The sequence below is a fragment of the Astyanax mexicanus genome, chromosome 16, assembly GCF_023375975.1.
Source record: "Astyanax mexicanus isolate ESR-SI-001 chromosome 16, AstMex3_surface, whole genome shotgun sequence".
Taxonomy (NCBI): Eukaryota; Metazoa; Chordata; class Actinopteri; order Characiformes; family Acestrorhamphidae; genus Astyanax; species Astyanax mexicanus.
In genome coordinates, this window is record NC_064423.1 from 2,591,504 (window position 1) to 2,615,516 (window position 24,013).

Below are 24,013 nucleotides of genomic sequence, written 5' to 3' on the forward strand. Positions count from 1 at the left end.
TCTTTTTTTCACATTAATATCCGGATCAAACTGCACGATTTTAGCCTGATTTTGAACTGATTTTGTCAGCGCCGACACATTGCGTGCGCCGGATCCGAATTTCAGTGACGCTAGCATGTTAGAATTTTTTTTCTTTTATCGCCTAGTTTGACCTGCTGCTCCACGACCTGCTCCCTGACTCTGACCAATAGGAAGACAGAGCGCTCTGTAGCGCACAGATGGAAATAAACATGGAAAAAGAAAGCGGCACATATTCTGTTTACAGGCACTGAAACCTAAGTAGCTACATCTTTACCATACCTCAAGTTCTCTCTGGAGTACAAAAAGCATCTAATGTCCATTTGGGTCACCCAGGAACCCAGGAGCCCAGAGTCGCTTTTCCCTCTTTTATTTTATTTTATTTTTTTTAATTATTATTTTTATGTTATTTATTTATTTATTTATTTATTTATTTATTTATTTTTAGTTTTTTTTCTGAGCACAAAAGCACCACCATCACGCAAAGTGCTTCTGTAGCCGTGATTGTCAGATTTTGTGCTTCTCCCCCACGATGACCTACGAACTCACGCGAGGACGTGGATGATGATTGGTCGGTGACTAACTTGTAGTGTCAAGAACGACACAAAACAAAAATAACTGCTTAATCTGACATAGTGAACATCGTGAGGGACAAAAAATATTGTGTAGTCTGAGTTTGGCATAAAACAGACCAATCAGATCTGCAGCTCCCAGTCTTCTCTTCACAGTGTTAAACTGAGCTACAAGCTGTTTTGATGACTCTCAGAAACTTGTATTCTGATGATGTTTTGGGTTTTGGTCAATCAGACGCATTAATCATCTCAGTTTTATAAAAATTCCTATAGGGATGCAACTATGTTGGAATTATGGGCTAATGTCACAATTCGACATTAAGCCTATATCTGTCGATGCTGAATTAAATATTTATAATTCACAGAGAAACTAGAGACCCCTGTATAACTAAATAACTTTAAATACTTAAATTAAATCAAAAATAGCCTTAATTCAGTTCATTTTAAAGTAGCACGGCCAGTTTCGGCAGTATTAGTAGTGAATAGAATAGAGTAGAATAAATAATTTTTTGTCTTTATACGAAGTATAATGAGATTAAGGTGCAAACCTTTCCAGTGTCATAAACAATAAAATAAGATACTATAAAATATAAACAGTTACATGCACCAATCAGATACAAATAGTGACAAATTGCACACTGCCCTATAAAACAATGGACTATTGCACTAATAAAAAAATAGCAAACATTAAAATATTAAAATATTGCATGATTTTTAAAAAGTCCCATATCGAGCTGTTTAGTGCTCGTACTGTCTAAAAGCTATTTTGAGTCTATTTGTTCTAGTTTTAATAGTTCTATACCGTCTACCTGACGGTTGGTGTAGTGCAGTGGATAACACCACCACCTGCTAGTGAGCTACCATTTGGGATACTGGGATTCAATTCCAGGTCTGGGTGACTGAATGCGGCGCTACAACAATAAGAGTCCTTGGGCAAGACTCACAACACTACATTGGACCAACTCTGTAATATAAATTACTTTGTAAGTCGCTCTGGACAAAAAACGTCAGCTAAATGCTACAAATGTTAATGTATAAACATATATGTGGTCCTTTTACAGCATATAATTTGATATGTCAGCAAGCATCTGTTTGAAATATTGGTCAAATTGGCCTATGGATGTTTAAAAAAATAAATAAATAAAAATATCAGTTGATACCGATGTAATTCTGATACAATGCACCCTAGTTTTTAACTTGCTACTTGTCTGTTAAGGCTAATTTATACTTCTGTGTCAAAGCTATGCTGTAGCATACAGTACAGGCCAAAAGTTTGGACACACCTTCTCTGTTTCAATGCGTTTTCTTTATTTTCATGACTCTTTACATTGTAGATTCTCACTGAAGCATCAAAACTATGAATGAACACATGTGGAGTTTTATGTACTTCAAAAAAAAAAAGGTAAAATAACTGAAGGAATTGGCACACCTCCCACACTGCCAAAGGTACCAATTGGTCTTATATAACATTCTTATTTTCTGAGACACAAATTTTTGGGTTTTTATTGGCTGTAAGAGAAATAAAATAAATAAACACTTAAAAAAAACTCTATATATGCGTTTCTCATTTTGAACTGAATTACTGAAATAAAGTAACAATGATACTCAAGTGTTTTAATATTGTGAGAAGATTGCTTAAGATTTGCTAAATTACACTTTTTCTGTTGTTGCAGGTGCTCAGACATTCGGACAGGACTCTTCTAGAACATTTGCATTGTGGAATAAGAGTTAATACTGTGGTAAGTAGAAATAAAGGTTGTGCTTTTTATTTGAGAAAAGAGCTGGATGATTCGGGTGATTTGGTCACCACAGTTTATAGAAGTCTACAGTGTTTTTCTCTTTTTCTGCTCTGTGTCCTGTAAATCATGCCGTATGTTATTTTCAGGAGATTCTAGCCTTGGTAGTTTTTAAAGTATAGTTAGTATAGCTGGGATGCTAACAGCTGGCCTCGGTAGTTTTGAAGTTTTTTTTTCTGAGCTGGATTACTCCATGATAGTTGGTGGCAGGTGGATGGAACTTGTCAGATGGTGTATGTCTTGCTGTTTGTGATATAAGCAGTTGATGACATGGTTGGAAAAGTAATCTGATTACAGATTACTGATTTACTCCTTTAAAAAGTAATCATGCAACTCCAAACTTCGACTCCAAATATGACTTTGTGCTTTTGAAGCTAGGTAGCATTTTGTTGCAGCACAGAGTGAACGACCAACTTTGTTGATGATATTGATATTTGATATTAATAATACTGATATTGATACAAAAAAATTAGAATAGTGTCTGTATTTCCAGCTAGAAAACACATCTCTCTCTCCTTCCTCCAGTGTTTGTGTCACTCCGGTACATGTCACATAGGCCAGAAGTAACTTCCTGAGATGCAAGAAGAAATTAAATATATACTGTAGCGAAAATTAGAGCTTAGATTCTCTGCCCGAACCCGACCTGACCCGAGGCCCGACCCGAAATTGGGTCGGTCCGGGCCGAGATTTCCCACCACATTCCTCGGGCCGGGTCGGGTCAGGTTCCAGAAAATAGTCTGAGATGTAGGCATCTGTTTTTTATATTATATTTTTATTTTTTAAATAAAGCTCTGGTGTGATAATCACAATGTTGCTAAGTAACCAATTATTATTGTTCACGAAAACGAACCAAATAACGAAAACTGAAAGTAAAAAAACAAATTTATTTATAAGCGCTGTTTTCACTACCGCAGTTCTACAGCGGGGGGTGTTGTGCTGATTCTGTCCGCGAAGCGGGAGTCGGATTCTGCACAAACAGCGGCGGCACCTCCCGGTCCGCGGTGTTAGTTGTAAGCGCTCGCGCTAGCCGCAAAATACGACAGAAAACACTGAGGGAGCTGCAGAGTTATGTATGGGACTAGAATATGAGCACGAGGACATAAAAGAGATCCTTTACCTGTGAGTAGCTCACACCAGAACATGCACATCTCTCTCTCTCTCTCTCTCTCTCTCTCTCTGTGTCTCTCTCTCTCTCTCTCTCACGTGAACCCCTCTGTGTTTGACTTGCAGCATTGTGTGTAGCTGTTCTTAAAAATCATTTTAATTAAATAATAGTTCTATGCTTCTATGTTACAGTGTTAATTAACATAATTCTGATCATATTTCGCTCATTCAAACAGCCCGAAAACAGACAGTTTATGGGTCGGGCTCGGGTTCGGGTTCATAATGACAGTTAATGGTTCGGGTTGGGTCGGGCTCGGGCAGAACGTGCACGGGCTCGGGCTGGGTCGGGTCGGATTCTTTGGGCCTGATCAAACCTCTAGCGAAAATGCAGTTAAGTTCTGTGTTCACTAAAATGAGAAGCATTTATTTGGCTGTTTAGTACTTAAAATTAGCTTTGATACTGTTGTTTAAAAAATTATTTGAAAAATAATTATATAATGATAAATAGTCATTTGTACTGCATTGCCAAAGTATCAGATCGGCACTCGGTATCGGACGATACTCAATCAAGTGGCTTGGAAAATGTGATGGGGGCATTCCTAGTTTACTCTGGTCCTCAGTTCTGAAGTTCAGAAAGCGATGCGTTTTTCTAATATCTGTTATTAAAACATTTTCCATCTCAGTATTAATTGCTTTTAATTTATTGTCTGGCCCTTTTAAAAGGTCTTCTTTATTAATAATAGTAATAAATAAATATTCTTTATTGTGTGTCTCTGTCTCTGTAGATCTATTTTGCGTTTGGAGGAAGAATAAATGATTGCAGAGACTCAGTTTGAGGAGCCGATCAATACTTTAGTGAAATTGTGTTCAGTGGTGTTTATTCCCTCAACTCTAGCCGGTGCGACATTGATCACTTCTCTGTAGCTCTGCAGGGAGGAGATTAATATACAGCGGTGTTCAGTTTAAACACAAATCAGTGAAATAAAACCTTATTTACACTGATTTTATTTTATTTGGTAACTAAAAAAAAGGGTATAATGCACAAGCTAGTTTTATTTGCATCGGCCAACGTTCTGCATTGAGATGGACCGATCACCAATCATGTTTCAGCTTGATTGGCCAATTGCCGATACCAATCGAGGGCACATAAATGACATTTAAACCTGTTTGTTAAGAGCACCAAGTTCCTTGGTGTCCACTTAGCAGATAACCTCACCTGGACCCTGAACACCAGCTCTACAGCCAAGAAAGCCCAGCAGCGTCTCTACTTCCTCCGGAAGCTGAGAAAGGCCCGTCTCCCTCCACCCATCCTCACACTCTTCTATAGAGGGACCATTGAGAGCATCCTGAGCAGCTGCATCACTGCCTGGTTTGGGACCTGCACCGTCTCTGACTGCAAGACCCTCCAGCGTATTGTGAGGACAGCTGAGAGGATCATCGGCGTCTCTCTCCCCTCCATCACGGACATTTACACCACCCGCAGCATCCGCAAAGCAACCAGCATTGTGAATGACCCCACCCATCCCTCACACGAACTGTTCTCCCTCCTGCCTTCGGGAAGAAGGTACCGCAGCATCCGGTCCAGCACGACCAGATTCTGCAACAGCTTCTACCCCCAAGCCATCAGACTCCTCAACTGCAGAGACTGAACTGATGGTTTTTCTGTACATGCACACACACTCTTACCCCACTTACCCCAGAAAATGGAAAGCACTAAAAACCCTACTACCTCACTGGACTCTATTGCACACTGTGTAATAGAGTAATTACTACCTCACTGGTCTTTTTTGCACACTGCATAATTTGCACACTGTCTTGTTATTTATTATTCTTTGTCTGTATTGTGTTGTATTGTCTGTCTGCACTTTTGTACTGTTGCACTATTGTTCTGTCTACACTGTGTTTATGTGCACCATGGTCCCTGGAGGAACGTTGTTTCGTTTCACTGTGTACTCTGTATATAGCTGAAATGACAATAAAAACCACTTTGACTTTGACTTTGACTTTGGTACAGATCCCCTTAATTATGGCCAAAACTGAAAACCTAAGCTGACTGTAAAAAAACAAACAAAAAAATACTATTAATATATTTATTTATTTATTTATTTATTTTACTACTATTTATTTAAAGAGAGATGTGTAAAGGTTTTTTTTTATTGTAATTATGTTTTATAATTATACTTTTATTGTTTTATTTAAGTTTTGTGGCTTATTCTGACATTAGCCACCTTAATGCTACTTTTCCGGAGTCATCTTTTTGTTAAAAATAGTTTTGTTTAATATAAATAATATATTTTTAACAGTAAATAGATGTAGAGTTGTTTTGATAACAACAATAATGTCTGTGGAGAACTGCACTGTGGAGATGCTGTACTTTTGGTGGAGGTTACATGTGCTCTGCAGTGTTTGCAGATTGTGGATTGTGTGGTTAGTGGTGTTTGTTAGCTCCGCTACTCACTGTAAGAGCTGAAAGATGCACTATAGAAAGCGTTATTATCTGATCAGTGAGGTTAAAATATTGATTTTATTTCCTCTATGAGGTTCGTTAATCCAACACATATATTAACAGCAGAAATGGAGAAACGAGACTGAACTCCAGACTGACTGAGCTGAGCTGAGCCTCAGTTAATATTTAGCAATCAAATGTATTTGAATGAAAATGGCAAAACAAAAAAGAAACAATGACTAATTTTTGACTAAGGTCATGTTACAGTTTTTATTTTTAACAATAATGTGAAGAGTGGCAGCACTTTACTGGATTATAAGACACGTAACGGAGCTAAAAAAGCTAAGTCAGAGTTAGCCTAAAGCTAAAAGCAAACGTCTAAACTCGAAGCTAAACTTCAGTCTGTCATCAACTGCTCAGAAATACGGTTAATATCACGGCTAATTCGCTCCAGCTCAGATAAAATCTGTAGCATTATATACTTATTTTAATCTGGCGGTTAGCACCAATGCTAAACCGTTTCAGTCTAGTTTAGGCCTGCCACCATGTGTGTGTGACCGTCTGCAGGGTTTGGTTATTGTGTGGGCCTCCTCTGCACTGGTTGAGTGGGTTGTGTTGGGTGAGTGGGGGGTGGGGGCGGTGTTGGGATTCCTGAAATTGTTCTCTTGGTCTTTGTGAGGATGAGGAATGATGAGAGCTGACTGAAGGAGATTGAGGCTAATTTGTCATTGATTATTATTCCCTCGCTACAGCAGTGAACTGGTCATCTTTCTTAACCTGTCCAAACTGCACTGTAGGGGGAGGGAGGGGTGTGGCTGTGTAATTTATTTGTTAATTTATTTATTTATTTTTGTTGTTTTTTTAGGACAGATTATTACAGTAGTAGATGTAGTGTGAAGCACTTATTTTCAAAAATAAATTCCAAAAATAAAATATATATTTTTTTTAATTACATTCGTACACAAAATCTTATACAGTACCATTATGTTTACCGTATTTTTAGCACTATAATGCGCACTGCATTATACGGTGCATTCTAAGAGACACTATAAGGAACCTCTAATTCAGCAAGTCTCGCCCCTGTGTGGTGGTGGGGAGGAGGTAGCTAACTAAGTTAAGTAAAGCTAAGCTAAGTAAACAAAACTGTGATAAAATAATTTTTTTTCTAAAGTCAAATGAGCACTGGATGTTTATCTACAAAGAGTTCTCTCCTGAAAACTGTTTATTTGGGTGAGAAAAGCAGCTTATATTTATTTACAGTAAGCTTAGATCCTCAACTTTCTCCAGCACTAAGGCTGAAGCATTAGCATTAGCGGCTAACTGCTAGCATAAGCGTGCAGATGGCAGTCCGATATACTCACCTCTGAGCGACAAAAGAGCTAGCGCTGGCAGCGCGTAATGCTAATGCTGCTCCACCAGTGCTAGCTAAGGTTAGCAGCAGACAGAATGATAATACTTTCCTCTGAATGGCAAGAGATCTAGCACCTAGCATGGCTAGCAGCTAATGCTAATGCTACTCCAGCCTCGATGCTGGAGAACTAAACTGAAACTCCTGTATAACTCTGTACTTCAGTGGAGTGGCTTTACTGCTCCTTAATACCTGACTGGTAAAATTCATACTTAATGTACGGCAAATTAAAAGGCTCACTGACTATTTTTGGGAAAATGAAAGGATTTATTGTGTGCTTAATAATGCTAAAAATACAGTATTAACACCTGCACTAGTAGTAGAAAACTAGTAGTTTTTTCTATTTTATTAACAAAAATTGGATGTATTCCTTAATGATAATGACTCCAGAGTTCATTTACTTCTTTAGCCTAGCATTAGCTTAGTACCAGTCAAATTAGCATTAGCCGCTAACTGCAGCGCTAACCTCAATGTAGCGTAGAGCTAGACTGAGGCACCTTGACTGTTTGGTAACTCTGGGTGCTATCTGGGCACTAGTGGTTTATCCCACGTAGCTTGGTTTAACACGGCAAGCGCTTAGACTACAGTCCGATATACTCACCTCTGAACACGGAAAGTGCTGGCGCTACTCTCAGCGGCTAATGCTAATGCTGCTGCACCCAGCCTTAGTGCTGGAGAAACTTCACTGAAACTCACCCTTATAACACTGTACTTCAGCGGAGTGGCTTTACTGCTCCTTAATACCTGACTGGTAGGAAGACGGTCAAATTTATGGGAAAATTAAAGGATTTTAAGTCTGATAGATGATAAATATGGTAATATGTTTTTTTCATAGTTTTGATGACTTAAGAATTAAACTACAATGCAGAATATTTTAACATATTAAAAAAACACTGAATTTAAGGTGTGCCCAACCTTTTATATGGTACTGTACATTTAAAAAATATGAAATTATTAATATTTATTTTTTTTTTGCTAGTGTTTCAGACTAGCTTTTAATACAAATATTTTATTGTTGTATTGAAACAGTGTTCAGCCTTTGTTGTTGACTCCCTTATTGAACCTGACTGCATTCATAAATTCCTCTCTTTAAGAACCCCTGAAGCTCTCTCGCCCAGAGAAAGAGAAAGAGAGAAAGAGAGGGGGAGGGGATGCTGCCCGTCTTCCCGTTCTGTCTTAAAGGAATTCAGCCGTGTCCGACTTCTACACAGCAGCCTTTTCCTGAATAATGTCCCATTCTTCTGGCCTCCTGAGTGCTGTAGGGGTGATGGGACTGTCTACTCTTCCCCTGATCCATCTTCCACCTTAAGAAAAAAAAGAGAAGTAAAACACTGGAGATAGAAAAAGCCTCTGTGACCTACTCTGACCTGCACATTTCATCAGAGAAATAGTTGCAGAAATGGTTAAAGATGGAAATAGTTGCACTCAGAAGGAAGTGTCTGATTGCGATGCTGTTAAACAGTTCAGGCCATATTTTAGCGATGTTCAGGTGAGCCGTCATCCGTGCAGCTTGATTTATGGCATGTTAGTGCGGCTTTGCTATCGTAACAATGGGAAAAGTACACCTTGTGCAGCTTAAAATGACAAAAGGCATGTACTAAATCTCTTAAATAATCATGGATGTATTATGGTGAAACGGGAAATAAACCAACCCTTCTCCGATTTTAGGGTCACGATTCGTTTCTTGATTTTCTTTTTTTTTTTTTTTTTTTTTTTACAGCAGAGAGGCCTATGCCAGTTTTAGATTAGTAATTTACAATATCTTATTTCAAAAGGTGGGCTTGATATAAGTGATGCAAAGTGATACAAGTGATCTGTAATACACCACATTAGGCACTAATGGTCAAATTTAAATAATTTAATTTAGATATATTAAGTTATATATGTAATGGCATCTAGTGGCTTTTTTTGGGTAGCAGCAGTGTGCACTATTAAAACAGCAATGTGCAACATAACAAAATAAATAATAAAAAAATACAGGAACAGTCATGTACAAAATAATAGAACAATTAGAGCCTTAACAAACTGAACTCTATCCTACTATAACAGTTAAACATGAAAAATAAGACTTTAAGACTTTTTCGGTCCCTGAGAATGAGAAGTTTTTTTCTTTAATAAAGATATATTATTAACTTTATCTGAGAGAAAGATGCTCCTTAAGGTACCAAATCTATTAACATATTTGAGGCTAGACAAAACAACTGTTATTTTTATATTTTGAAGTTTTTAACCCTTGTGTGGTGTTCGGGTCTGTGGGACCCGTTTTTATTTTTCATCAAATGATACTAAAACAATATTTTTTCTAACTCAAACTCATTGGCTTTGGCTCATTTTTTGTGAAAAAACATATATCAAAACACATTTTCGATAAACACACACTGTACACCCCCCCCCCCCCACACACACATTTATATTACATACAGTATGTTTGGCCAAGGGCTAATAAACATTGCTTCATTTGTAAATTTGAAACTAAACAAATGTTCTACTCATATCTTGAGTTTAATTCATTTTCTTTTACATTTTATTAAAAAACTAATAAAAAAAAGAGTAGCACTTTTTGAAAGAAATGTAACATAAGAAAGGTAAAGGGCAAATATTAACCATGTAACATTAACCAATTTAGGTGAAGCAAGCATGTGTAAAGCATTTTAATATAAAATTGCTTAATTTTGCTGAATTAAATACAAGTAACAAAGTAAACGAGTAACAAAAATATGAACACCACACAAGGGTTAAGAAGATGAGAATGTTCACATTCTCTGGAGAAAGAGCTGCTCTTTCAGCAGTCACAATGTCCGCGGCGTCGGCTACAGTGCTTGCGTAGTTTAGAGGGAGGGATCGTCGATCATCTTTTTGACTTCGAGGCTCGAGACCATGATATAATTTCGATCGATTTTGATAAAATATATCGAAATCGTGACACCCCTATTGCATTCATGTTGCGGAGGCACCTGTGTTGACAATTGACTGCCAAGATAGCAATCTACTTTTGACTGTTGACATCTGTCTAGGTTGTTTTCAGTCAGTGGTGCACCTGTGTTTTGCGTTGCCAAGATAGCAATAGGCCAGAAATTCACCTGAATACACCTCACTTTCACACAACCACACCCATCAGTGTAGATATATTTACAAACACTTGTTGCAGATTTTGTGGTAGGCATGGTTGCGAGCGTTGATGGTGCATCCAGTGGCATCACACACATTTTCAATCAGGGATCGGTCTGGTGATGCAGCTGACCATGGCATATTATCAATAGTGTCTTCAGGACTTTTAAGCTCTTGTCAGGACAGCAGTATGTGGACGATCATTGTCTTGTCCTGAAACAGTAATATATGTAAATGTTCAGAAAAGAAAGTGGCACTGGTTGCAGGACCTTATTAACATAACAGTGAGCTTTCAAATGGCATGTAAAGAAGTTTAAAGGTGATTAAAGGCATCAAATTTATGGGATTAATACCTAAAAAGATTTGGAATACATACAAATGAATAGATTAAGTATAATGGTGCATTAAAAAACACTCTGGGAGAGCTTTATGTTATGTTATATGTTGTAAATATACAGGAATCTTTGACTATGAATGTCATGGTATTACTTATGCAATATTTTGAGTAGATTAAATTGGATAGAGATCATTAATGTGGTTGATATATTTACTGTATTTTTCTAACTATAAGATGCACCAAATTATAAGGCACATTACTAATGACACTAGTAAGTATGCCTAAGGGTGTCCCCATGTTTCGCTTCTAATAGAGAAACTGTAACTTCTAATAAACAAAACTGTAGTTCTTAAAAAAATAAAACAATTCTTTTGAAGTTAAACAAGTACTGGATGTTAATCTACACTGATTTCTCTCTTGAAAACTGTTTATTTAGGTGAGTGAAGCGCTTCTGTTTATTTACAGTAAGCTTAGATTGCCCTTTTTTTTTTTTTTCCAAAGGGTGAGTTTCAGTGAAGTTTCTCCAGCACTAAGGCTGGGTGCAGCAGCATTAGCATTAGCAGCTAGCCTCAGTGCTAGCAGGACATAAATGCCGCCCAATACCACTTGTACAACAAGTGACGCTGCTGCACTCAGCCTTAGTGCTGGAGAAACTTGACTGAAAACTCACACTTATAACTCTGTACTTCAGCAGAGTGGCTTTACTGCTCCTTAATACCTGCCTGTGCGTAAGGCGCACCGGATTATAAGGTGCACTGTCGATTTTTGGAAGATTTAAAGGATTTTAGGTTCGCCTCGTAGTTCGAAAAATACGGTACCTTAAGATCTTTGTATTTAGCAGCAAAAATGCTAAAGTGATATATCCTGCAGGCCTGCTCTGCAGTCAGTGTTATTAGCGCATGGTCTAAACGTGTTCAGCACAGATGTTTGTGTCATTATATCGCGGTTATGATCTGGGTTAAAACACCTGCAGTGGTTTGAGATTGTGGTTTTCTCTAGATGTATTTTTCATAAAGGAAAAGCAAACAAAACACATGGTTGTTCTGCTGAAAATAATGGCAGTAGATTTACACAAGAACACCTGCTGAGAGAAAGAGAAAGAGAGAGAGAGAGGAAAAGAGAGAGCGAGAGAGAGAGTATTTATCTAGTTCTTTCTCTCATATAGTCATAAACTGCAAGAGTACATTTTAATGTAAATATTAATCTAAAGCAGGGGTGTCCAAACTACGGCCCGCGGGCCATTTGCGGCCCGTTTAATTTTTTGGAGCGGCCCGCGAGGTATTTTAGTAATAGAATGAAAGTTGGCCCGCTGTTAAGCAGGTTTTTATAATGTGAGATTCAAAGTTTGAACGCTAGGTGTCAGAAACGGGCCAAAGAGTCTAAAAGCGGAGAGAGGGTGCGCATTTCTAGCGCAGAAAAACGGGCCAAAGAGTCTAAAAGTGGAGAGAGTGCGCATTTCTAGCGCAGAAAAACTGGCCAAAGAGTCTAAAAGCGAAGAGAGTGCGCATTTCTAGTGCAGAAAAACGGGCCAAAGAGTCTTAAAGCGGCAAGGGTGCGCATTTCTAGCGCAGAAAAACGGGCCAAAGAGTCTAAAAAGTGGCGAGGGTGCGCATTTCTAGCGCAGAAAAACAGGTCAAAAAGTCTAAAAGCGGAGAGGGTGCGCATTTCTAGCGCAGAAAAACAGGTCAAAGAGTCTAAAAGCGGAGAGGGTGCGCATTTCTAGCACAGAAAAACGGGCCAAAGAGTCTAAAAGCGGAGAGAGTGCGCATTTCTAGCGCAGAAAAACAGGTCAAAGAGTCTAAAAGCGAAGAGAGTGCGCATTTCTAGTGCAGAAAAACGGGCCAAAGAGTCTTAAAGCGGCAAGGGTGCGCATTTCTAGCGCAGAAAAACGGGCCAAAGAGTCTAAAAAGTGGCGAGGGTGCGCATTTCTAGCGCAGAAAAACAGGTCAAAGAGTCTAAAAGCGGAGAGGGTGCGCATTTCTAGCACAGAAAAACGGGCCAAAGAGTCTAAAAGCGGAGAGAGTGCGCATTTCTAGCGCAGAAAAACAGGTCAAAGAGTCTAAAAGCGGAGAGAGTACGCATTTCTAGCACAGAAAAACGGGCCAAAGAGTCTAAAAGCGGAGAAAGTAAAATGGTGTGTAAATGAAAGTTATCTTCAAATATATTTCTCCTTCTGGCCCCCAACAAAAAAAGTTTGGACACCCCTGCTCTAATGGTTTCATAAGCTAAGTGATAGTTATTAGTTGCCATTAATATTAGTTTCATGGCAAATAATTATTTTTTTGGTGTATAATATCGCCCAGCGCTACATAATTATTAGAAAGTCTCATATGCCTGACCAATAGCAGTGTGCCATATTGTATCATACAAGATAATATCACCAACATTTTTGAATACTGTGAACGATATTATACCCTAAAATATGGTGCCATATCCCCCACCCCTAATTATCACATCAGGGTACTACTTTTTTGGGTTTTAGCAAAAGAAAAATTCACACTGTTCTCATTTTCCCATTATATATCTACTAGAGACAGATTATATCTGTCCAGTATCATTTATTTTACTTTAATCCTGGATATATGGAGATATTTGGAGTGCATTATTAATATTATTAGTGTCATGACATTCTGGATCATTGACTTTTGTTGCAAATCTGATAAAATTCTTATATTTTTTTTAACATCTCAGTTAGGGCTGTGCTATACCATATCTTATGGATCAATACAATTTAATATTAATTTTGTTGCAATAGTGTATTCTTGAAATTATGTTTTAAATTCAGTGTTTTCCTATATCGCCAAGAGTATCGTTATCGCAAAAATACCATGAAATATCGTGATATAGTTTTAGGGCCATATCGCCCACCCCTACTGACCAATCAGTGTAGAGGTCATTGATGGTAACCCACTGATGTGGGACAGGAACTAGTATGTTCAGTGACTTTGATCACATCCCAAAAGAAGCTAAAGGACGCTGTAGTGAGCTGCGGGATACGTGTGTGGTGTCTCTTGCACTAAATGTAGATGTGAGTCGCTTCACAAAGTTCACACGGACAGTTCTAGACAGATGCTGCCAGCCACGATCATTACCATCCACTGCACTGCACTGTCCACTGTGGGTGGTAATATTAGCCTTCCATGGCATGATGACTAGGTTCACGTGTGTATCGAGGAATATTACATGCCTGCACAACTACTCAAGGTTGCAGTGTCTGTTTTGGACATAAAAATATGAACGTTTTATTAACGTTCATATTTTAATATTTTTGAACTGTCTGAATTTGGCTTTATGTTTTTTATGCTTTTGGAAAAGAATTTAAGCTCAATCAGCTGGTTGGCGATACCAATCATATTTTCCTCTTCAGGCAAGCTTTGGTCAACCACATTAAATACACTGTGAAACTTTGGCTGAGCTTCAGCTGAGACAGTCTATAAATCCCTTTAGCTACAGAGCTACACTGGGGAGTTTAGAGTGAAAAACCCTACTGGAAGGAACTGCTTATATAGCACAATAAAATACTATTATTTTTTATGTGATTTTTTCTGTTTTTTCGTGGATGGAGGTGTTTGTTCGCACTGATGTGTTGCTGTGCTAATCGCTACTGAGCTGAGTGATGCACTCTGAGGAGGGGTATCCAGTTTCCTCCACGAGACGCAAATATGAACAGCAGAAGGAAATTTGTAGATTTAAGATAAAAGATCATTATCACAATCATATTTCAGTATTTCCAAACCATCTAAATTGGCTTTATGCTTTAGGAAAATTATACTAGCTCAATCAGCATTGTTGTTTCCAGGTATGCTTGGATCAACCATATTAAATACACTCTTAAATGAGCTGTTATTTCAAACTTTAGTGGTGTGTGTTTGAACTGATGTGTTGCTGTGCTAATAGCTGCTCACTCTACTGGGCCGAGTAATGCCCTCTGAGGAGGGGTAATCCAGTTTCCTTCATGAGATGTGTTAGACTTACACATTCTACAAATATGAACAGCAGAAACTGCAAAGACTGGTGGAACCAAGCTTGCGGCCAGCTACTCACTGAACTGGACTGAGTGATGCACTCTGAGGAGGGGTATCCGGTTTTCTCCAGGAGATGCTTTAGACTTACACATTCTACAAATATTAACAGCAGAAACTGCACAGAACCCAAAGGCCATCCAGTTTCCTCCAGGAGATGCATTAGGCTTACACATTCTACAAACAGCCAGAAATAGCAAAGAACCTAAAGGATGGGTTCATCAACAAAACTGCAGCATTCTTTGCTCCAGAAGACTTCACAGAGCCCTTCACAGACCTGATACATAGCGGATCAATTTTTTCATTTCAAATCTCGTATCTTATAGATATTGCCCCTATCCTTGTGTGATGTTTTGCTATGCTAATAGCTACTTACTCTACTGGGCTGAGAGATGCACTCTGAGGAGGGGTATCCGGTTTGTTAACAATTAAATCTGCAGCCAAGTGGCAGCTCTAGAGTTCCATCTAGTGGTTTGACCGAGGAGACCCTTCACCAAGCCCTTCACAGGGCCGATACATAGAGGATCAATATTTTCACTTCTAATCAGTCTGTACAGAATTACCCTGTTTCCATTTCTGCTTATTTTCTGTACTTTATGTTTTAACTGCAGTCTTTGGGCAGAGCAGGAAAGTTGGGATTTATAGTAATCACTCTACTTGGCTGAGAGATGCACTCTGAAGAGGGGTATCTGGTTTCCTCCAGGAGATGCTTTAGACTTACACATTCTACAAATATTAACAGCAGAAACTGCACAGAACCCAAAGGCCAGACTAATGGAAGCAAGCAAGTGGATTTTTGTTTTTTACAAGACTTTGGCCGAGTGGCAGCTCCAGAGTTCCATCTAGTGGTTTGTTCGAGGAAACTCTTCATCAAGCCCTTCACAGAGCCGATACATAGCAGATCAATATTTCCCCCTCTAATCTGTCTGTAGAGTATCACCTCGTTTCGTTTTTCTTTCCTGTATGTTTTAACCGCAGGCTTCGCTCTGAGCAGGAATGCAGGGATTTATAGTGCAGGTAGTGGGAGCAGAATAGGATTTGTAGATTCACGATAAAAGATACCCCAGCTAATGACCTGACACACCTAGAATGTTCTTTTAACAAGCCCTCCCCCGGCGGGACCAGGCTGCCTTCGTTTCTGCCCGAGCTGTACGGAAAACGTTGGCCTCGGCGAGGCCAGTAGGACACTTGAAGCGTAACACAAGCAGAGGGGGAGAAATCCATTTATGCCTCTGCCGTGTAATATTCCCTCCATGGTCAAATTGGCACTGATGGATCCAAAGCCCAAAGTAGGTCAGGCGAGGTGACACATTAATCTCGGCGGCCCCGCTCCGCTTTTTTTTTTTTTTTTTGGGTTGTTTTTTTTTCTCCCCCCTTTTGTTCCTCCTCGGTGAGTGTGTTGCATCACAAGCAGTTTACCGCCACATCCTCCCTAATCCATTGTGACAGTGTCTGCTAGCATGTGGCGTGTAATAAGCACTGCTCATTGTTCTCCTGCTGGATTGATCAGGCCGTCTTGCCTTTGAACTTAGCCTAATTGTCAGACGTTGCGGGGGGATGTGGGCCATATGCCCATGGTGCCAGAAGAGACTGCTGGAGATCGCAGGTGACTATCGCTTTGGAAAGACAAGAAATGAACACTGCTTTTACACTTTTTTTTTTTGCACGTTTTTTTTCTTAAAACTGTTTAAGACAGCAGTTTTTAAACACCAGTTTTGGAAAAAAAAATGAAGCGCTACAACTACAAAGTCTAGACCAGAGTCCACACCTAAGTTCAAGTGTTTGTTACACTGTATACCAGGGGTGGCCAAACTTTTTTTGTTGGGGGCCAGAAGGAGAAATATATTTGAAGTCACGGGCCATAGACTCTGTAATAAAACAAATAATGAAATATACCACTTTAAATAATACATTTTCCTGATTATTTCATTTACACACCATTTTACTTGACCTACTATCTTTATCTTTGACAGTGGTGTGTAAACTAAGATTTTTCAAATTGATGTTTAATTTCATCATGTCTCTTAATATTAAACTTTTAGACTCTTTGGCCCGTTTTTTTGCGCTAAAATGCACACCCTCTCCGCTTTTAGGCTCTTTGGCCCGTTTTTCTGTGCTAGAAATGCGCACCCTCTCCGCTTTTAGGCTCTTTGGCCCGTTTTTCTGCGCTAGAAATGCGCACCCTCTCCGCTTTTAGGCTCTTTGGCCCGTTTTTCTGCGCTAGAAATGCAAACCACAACCAGTCATATTAAGACTATGGTTTGTGTTTTTTTCTCCTAAATCTCTTGTTATTTAACTATGCAGAACCATAACCAGTCATATTAAGACTATGCTTGAAGTGAAACAGAGACAGAACATGTTTTTAAATACAGTACAGAGTTAAGGGATTAGTACAGCTGTCTATGAAACAGTCACGTGTAGGATTTATTTACAGTATTTATATATGGTTTGTGTCTTGTTGGTCACTCTGTTACCGTTTATTGTTTCCACTGGAGCCAAAATGCAACCAGACATACAACTTAAAAGTAGCAGAAGCATCTTCTATATAAATACCTGAATTTTCCTCTTCTGCTGAGAGCTGCTCTCACTGCTCAGACACCACACTCGCTGCTATCACTACTGTGTTGCCAGATCCCTCTTAAAAAGTCCACAATAAACTGTTTTTTTCCAGCGAGACAGGTTTAAGCCTGACGAGAAATATTGTCACGTTTTAATCTCGTCACACCCCTACCCAGTACCAATTGGTCTTATATACTTATACTTATATTTTTTGCACTATAAGGCTTATAGGTGTTTATAAGGCGCACTACCAATATATGTCACAAGGCTCACTTGATTATAAGGAGCATAATGTGTTCATCCCACATAGCTTGTTTTAACACAGCAAACATGCAGGCTACAGGCCCGAAAACACACATTTCTGAACGAAGAAATAGCTATGCACAGTTAGCAGGTAATGCTAATGCTGCTACAGCAGTGCAAGCCAGGGTTAGCAGCAGGCTACAAGCCACTAATACTCATCTGTGAACGGTAAAAGAACTAGCACTTAGCACAGATAGAGGGTAATGCTAATGCTGCTCCAGCAGTGCTATCTGTGGTTAGCAGCAGGTTACAGGCTGATAATACTCACTTCTGAATGACAAAAGAGCTAATGTAAGCTAATGTATAAGTTGCTTTGGACAAAAGCATCTGCCAAATGTAATGTAATGTAATGTAATGCTTAGCACAGTTAGCGAGTAATGCTAATGCTGTTCCAGCAGTGCTAGCCGGGATAGGCAACAGGCTACAAGCCAATAGTACTCACCTGTAAACGGTAAAAGAACTAGCACTTAGCACAGATAGAGGGTAATGCTAGTGCTGCTCCAGCAGTGCTATCTGGGGTAAGCAGCAGGTTACAGGGCGATAATACTCACTTCTGCATGGCAAAAGAGCTAAAAGCGTATGCAAATGTAATGTAATGTAATGTAATGCTTAGTGCAGTTAGCGAGTTATGCTAATGCTGCTCCAGCAGTGCAACCCAGGGTTAGCAGCAGGCTACATGCTGATAATACTCACCTCTGAACGGCAAAAAACTAGTGCTTAGCGTGGTTAGCAGCTAATACTAATGCTGCTCCAGCAGTGCTAGCTGGGGTTAGCGTCAGGCTACAAGCTGAAAATACTCACCTCTGAACGGCAAAGAGCTTGTGTGCTTAGCCCAGTTAGCGAGTAATGCTAATGCTGCTCCAGCAGTGCAAGCCAGAGTGAGCAGCAGGCTACAGCCCAATAGTACTCACCTCTGAACGGCAAACTAGTGCTTAGCACTGTTAGCAAGTAAAACTAATGCTGCTACAGCAGTGCTAGCTGGGGTTAGCAGCAGGCTACAGGGCGATAATACTCACCAAAGAGGTAGTAGCTAATACTGCTCCAGTTTTGAGTCTCTGTGCTGGAGATCTTCTATATCAGGGGTGTCCAAACTACGGCCCACGGGCCATTTGCGGCCTGTTTCCTGTTATGGAGCGGCACGCGAGGTATTTTAGAAGTAGAATGAAAGCTGGCCCGCTGTTAAGTAGGTTTTTATAATGTGCGTATTTCTAGCGCAGAAAAACGGAGCAAAAGAGTCTAAAAGCGGAGAGAGTGCACATTTCTAGCTCAGAAAAACGGGGTAAAAGAGTCTAAAAGCGGAGAGGGTGCGCATTTCTAGCGCAGAAAAACGGGGTAAAAGAGTCTAAAAGCGGAGAGAGTGCGCATTTCTAGCGCAGAAAAACGGGTTAAAGAGTCTAAAAGCGGAGATAGTGCGCATTTCTAGTGCAGAAAAACGGGGTAAAAGAGTCTAAAAGCGGAGAGAGTGCGCATTTCTAGCGCAGAAAAACGGGTTAAAGAGTCTAAAAGCGGAGAGGGAGCGCATTTCTAGCACAGAAAAACGGGCCAAAGAGTCTAAAAGTTGCCGTAATTAAGGAGTTTAATATTAAGAGACATCATGAAATGAAACATCAATTTGAAAAATCTTAGTTTACACAACACTGTCAAAGATAAAGATAGTAAATCAAGTAAAATGGTGTGTAAATGAAATAATCAGGAAAATGTATTATTTAAAGTGGTATATTTCATTATTTGTTTTATTACAGAGTCTGTGGCCCGTGACTTCAAATATATTTCTCCTTCTGGCCCCCAACAAATAAAGTTTGGACACCCCTGCTCTATATATAACGCTGTACTTCAGTGGAGTGGGTTTTGCTGGAGGTGCTGCTGCTAAGTGGCGTAGTTGTAAATGTGGATCAGCCTCAGTGTTGTGAAATATTCAGAGTGCTGGTGAATTCGGTGCTCTGGTGGTTCTAGGAGTCTCTGAGATGCTGATGTGGGTAAAGTTCATGGTGGTGAAGGATATGAAGGTGCTGTGTGAACAGCTCTGCGTGTTCAGACTGGAGGAAACTCGTATTACACGCAGGTGTGATCAGCCTGGTAACCCGAGCGAGGGTTAATCTGTGTTAGGCTGTTAGGGAGTGTGTGTGTGTGTGTGTGTGTTGGCTGTGTTTTGTTAAGTGACAGGGTTGTTTACTCTGCTGCAGTCAGACGTTTTCCCTACTTGGAATCAGTAATATGCTTGAAATATTGCTATGCGGCATCATACAACCACACCAATGATTGTGTGTGTAAATATAATAAGACTGAAGCTATTAAATATTTTAGTGATCGAGTATTTGGGTTTAAAATTCCTTCTAATAATCGAGTAATCAGATAAAACATTTTTTTTGGGTTAAAGAAGAATTATTTATATTATAAATAAACAAGAGAATGACACACTTCACTTAAACCGGCAGTTTCTAAACTGAAAACTGAATTTCTGAGTGGAGAAGGGATAAAATGTTGTGTTTCATAGAATCAGTGTGCTAAAACGACCATCCCTGCTAAGCCTAATATGCGCTACAACTGTACGCTCTCGTCGCTTATTAACTCTTTGGCTCGTTTTCTGCACTACAACTGGTTGGTAGAGCAATGGAGACTTCAGAAGGGCTCATTCAACCATAAGTAAACCAGGGTGTGTAGTTAAAGTGAAGTTTCTGACTGAGTGTGCTCCCTATCTCTCTCTGACTGAACATAACCTGGAATCGGATTCATCCGCTCTGAAAAGAGACCGCATCACACCCACCCAGTTTAAAATGATTCTTCGACATGCTCAGTGCAATTACTCATTCTCACCAGAGAGGGCACTAAATCTCCCAAATCCCAAAACTTACGGACATCAGCTTTAACAATGAACAAACAGTAGGTTTCCTTTTTTAATTAACTTATAATTTCTAAAATTCAATAAAATCAACAACACAACAAATGGGCACAATAACAAATGGTTTGCTACGATACCTGCCTAAATATCTCATTACTGATACTGAAACGATTCTACGACAAAAATCTAAAACATTATAAATTAGTGAAATAATAGAATATTGAACATGGAATTAAAAAAACATTGTTTTTTATTAATAATAAAATAAATGTCCGTAAAGATTAACAGTGTGAGGTTTATTCTTCCTTTTAAGTAAGAACGTAAGAAGTTGGAATGGAATTTTGTCTGGATAGTTAATGTTGTCTATGAGCTGTCTAAGAGGAGAGCCCCTCCCAACCAGAAAATCTATAAAATAAAATTTATGAGAAAAACATAAATGTCACGCCCACTCCCACTCCCTTTTGGAATCAAGAAAAGAAGGTTAAGAGAAGAACCAAGTCATTGTTTTGATTGTTTCGCTAAAAAGCGAAGGAAACCAGAAAAAAAGGCATTTAAAGGCTTAGAGACATTTACATTTAAAATCTGCTTATATTTCTTAAATTACACCTTGATCGGTGTATCAGTGACTGATCAATTGAGCTGAAAGATGATCGGTGATCAGTCCATCTCTAACCCCAATAGTAACTAGTTAATGGCTGATGTTAGAGGCATGGAATTAAACAAGAAAGTTCAAGAAAAAAGCCAAGTCATTGTTCAGTAAAAAGTTAAAGAAACAAAAAAATACGGCATTTACACTTCCGGTCGAATCGGTTCACGAATCGAGTGCAAATTAATATCAATGATTCAAAACATTGTTCAAAAGCCTATGCATTGATATTACTCTCTGACACTCAGGTACGATACAGAGCTCTCTCTTTAGACACTGGATTTTACTTCAGAACACGTGTTGGTGGATCTCATACTGCCTTCATTGAATATAGGGAAGATTTTAGCTTTAAACAGTAGGCAACTTGGGCTGTTGGCAAGTTAGCATTGCCATGCCGAGCTTAGTTGAGGCTGATTGGTGTCTGACTATGGCGAGTGCAAATAATACACAGGAACCAGAAGATCTGTGTGGTTATTTTAATATGAGCAAGAGTCTTTTTATCTGTTTTTCCTATAAAATGGTTTGGATTACATTTATAAATTGCTTTTTATCGTCATTTTATCGTATTAGCCAATATGTCATTGTATATTCCTATTAAAGGTGGGTGAAATTACAAGGTGTGCAATGGCTCTGCCCTTAATCGGTATCATTGACTGACTGATCAATTGAGCTGAAAGATGATCTGTGATCAGTCCTCTAAAACCAATAGTAACTAGTTAATGGCTGATGTTAGAGGCATGGAATTAAAAAACAAAGTTCAAGAAAAGAACCAAGTAATTGTTCAGTAAAAAGTGTAGGAAACTAGTAAATACGGCATTTACTTTTCCAGGTGAAACGGTTCACGAATCGAGTGCAAATTAAAATCAATGATTCAAAACATTGTTCAAAAGCCTATGCATTGATATTACTCTCTGACACTCGGAGATGATACAGAGCTTTAAACAGTAGGCAACTTAGGCTGCTGGCAACTTAGTTTTATCTGTTTTTCCCATGAAATGATTTGGATTACATTTATAAATTGCTTTTATCGTATCAGCCAATAAGTCATTGTACATTCCCTTTAAAAGTGAGTAAAATTGCATTGATTGGGATCAGTGATTAGCCAATTGAGCTGAAAGATGATCGGTGATCAGTCCATCTCTAATACTAATAATAACTAGTTAATTGCTGATGTTAAAGGCATGGGATATGTCGTGATATTTGCATTTCAGAGATCAGTGAGAGTCTTTCTAGAGAGTTTGGTTTGGATGTTCTCGTTCGCACTGTAGTGCAGGTTAAGAAGAGCTCTGTTTGAGGCTGGTTTTGTGCGACACGCTCAGGGGAATTTCCACAGCCGTCATCTCCGAGCTGAAATCTCTGAGCTGCAAACGCCCGGAGTTCCCTGTTCTAGTTCTGAGGCTAGGTGGTCCTGAGGCACGTGGGTAATTTATTGAAGGGGGGCAGTCCTCCTGACCGTTGATCCAGCAGCTCGATAATATAGATGAGCACTCCGCACTGTTGCAGAGATTTAATTTGGCTACGGCATGAGATAAAACGCATCGATTTGAAGGTGCTATTCAGCTGAGCTGCTGTTGTCTGATTGGCTGCTGTAGTAGAGTTCATATCTGATTGGCTGGGATTGTGTGTTGTAGTTTTGTACGTTTAAATATTTTTCTTTTTTTTTCTTACAGAATTTATTTTTTACTTTCTCTTATTTTTTTTTTAGTTTTTATGGATTTTAAAAGTAAAAAAAAAAAATTCTGTAAAACTGAAGCACTTATTGTGTTGGACTTGGACTTGCATTAAATGTGAAATGTAATTGTAGTTCCCATGGACAACTCCAGCCAGACACTGCCCGTCACCATCATAAACATCACCTAGACTTATTCATAGTCACAAAAACGACTTTTTGTTGTAGAGGCATCTGTAGCAGCCAATGATCTCTCACCAGGAGGTACACTGTCCTGAATTTGCATCTGAGAGCTTTTTAATAGTGCAACAGGGGAAGCATTTTACACCCTCTTGTGATGAGACCCAGGGCCCTATTCTAGTGATCTATAGGCTTGATTTAGAGCGTGTCAGTGTGTCTTTGCTATCATAACGACTGGAAAAGTACACCTTGCGCAGCTCGGAATGTGCAGAAGGCAGGTACTAATTCTCTGAATTAATCATGGGTTTGTTTTGGGTGTAACGTGAAATAAAGCAATCGGCGTGTCACTTGCTCATCATTACCTTAAAGAACCAGGTGTGCACTGACTTTGGCGGATTGCTATTTTAATGGCGCAGCTACTTAGACACATCCAATTCTTCTTAGCAGAGAGTTAATGAAGTCCACTCATGAATTAGCGAACACAAGCGTAATATAATATACATAATATATTTTGTATTGATGTTATTTTATTTTTGGAGTCTGTTTATTGTTGATTGGAAAAGTTTGCATAGCTGCAAACATGTCTGTGTGTGTAAAAAGCGAGGTTATACGTTGACTGTTGACGTCTGTCTAGGTTGTATTCAGTCAGTGGAGCACCTGTGTTTTCTGTTGCCGAGATAGCAATACACCAGAAATGTACCTGAACACGCCTCACTTCCAGACCACCACGACCATCAGTGTACATATATTCAGATAGCAATGAGCATTATAACACGTAGGGTGTGACATAGAGCCCTCAGTGTCTAATCATTTACGTATTTGCCTGAGACATACAGTAACTGCATGCTGAGTGTGATTCATTTGAAATCAGTGATCCATCATTTTTTTAATACATTTAATTTTGCCACCAAGTTTGACCCCAACTTCTGCTGCAATCTGCTATCCAACATACTTCCTTTTAATTAAGATAAACTCCTAATTAAGGGCAGTTTATGAACAAACAATG

General features: G+C 39.1%; 1 protein-coding gene across 1 annotated transcript in view; it reads left to right on the forward strand.

Moving 5' to 3' along the window:
• tbl1xr1a (TBL1X/Y related 1a) overlaps positions 1–24,013 on the forward strand; it is a 103,738-nt gene that overhangs the window by 50,833 nt on the left and 28,892 nt on the right. Inside the window, exon 3 of the mRNA XM_022669973.2 lies at positions 2,264–2,329. The gene's annotated coding sequence lies outside the window, so the exon portion shown is untranslated. The remainder of the gene's footprint in view (positions 1–2,263; positions 2,330–24,013) is intronic.